Here is a 1,073-nt window from a genome sequence, read left to right on the forward strand (position 1 = left end):
AGCAACCACTTGTACCACGAAACGAGCATTGGATTCCCCCCTTAGAGTGCAATGACAATGCAGCGCAATACAGTAGAACACAGTGCAACAGTGTTGAAAGTGAAAACAATTAAATATTACAATGAGTTGAATTTAGGTGGGGGGTGGGAATCAAGGCGGAAGTAAGCTGAATGGGTGATGTTATTTGTATGAGCTTGTGATAAGAGTCTGTTCTGTAGGATGACACATGGGGACAAGGGGAAACGGAAGAGTTGGCAATTGTGAATTTGTGATGGAAAAACAGACAGAAGAATTGATTCCGAATGATTTTTTGTTTTGTTTTGTTTTGTTGCTGATCAGTCTGAGAAAGTTGGAGGACAACCGTTGTTTGAGTTTTGGAAGGGAGTGAATAAAGGAGGGAATGTTGAAAAGGGGTGGTGGGTTTCAGGCACGTGTACAGACAAACCCCAAGTGGTGCCTAAGCACCAGCCCTTTTGCCTTGGATGAAAAAAGTGCCCTTTTTGCTGCAGCGCCTGCCCAAGAAAGTGTAGTGAAATGTACTGTATTTCATTGGTGTGCTTTCATCTTGTCCGACTTTTGCCAAGCAGACCGGGTGGCTTGTTATGTCCTGGAGTTTTGAATAAAAGATCGCATTGTGGACTACACCTTGCAGTCTGTTGAACTTTTTTTTTTTTTTTTTACACAATACGAGAGAAAGTCAAGAAAGAGTGCCAGCCATTTGATAAAGAAGGTGAGAAACACTATAGAATTCCAAAAAGAATTCGGAAAATGGCTCCCTTCTCTCCCCTTCTTGCTGTATATGCCATAAAGAGTCTTTCATTAACTTCATTGGTAATATTTATTTCACAGCTTTTGTATGTAAAGCTAGAGTTTGTGTCTCTAAAAAGAATTTTTTTTGTTAATGATTTTGGATTTCTGGAACAGATTAATGGGATTTATATTATTTTGTATAGGATATGTTGCTTTGGATTTTGTACAGTTTGGTTTTAATTATGGCTATTTTATGGAAAGAAAGTCTCATGTAACTTACATGTGGTTAACATTTCATGGTAGGAAAAAGAAGCTATGCATCA

The sequence above is a fragment of the Phyllopteryx taeniolatus genome, chromosome 22 (assembly GCF_024500385.1).
Source record: "Phyllopteryx taeniolatus isolate TA_2022b chromosome 22, UOR_Ptae_1.2, whole genome shotgun sequence".
In the NCBI taxonomy this organism is placed as follows: domain Eukaryota; kingdom Metazoa; phylum Chordata; class Actinopteri; order Syngnathiformes; family Syngnathidae; genus Phyllopteryx; species Phyllopteryx taeniolatus.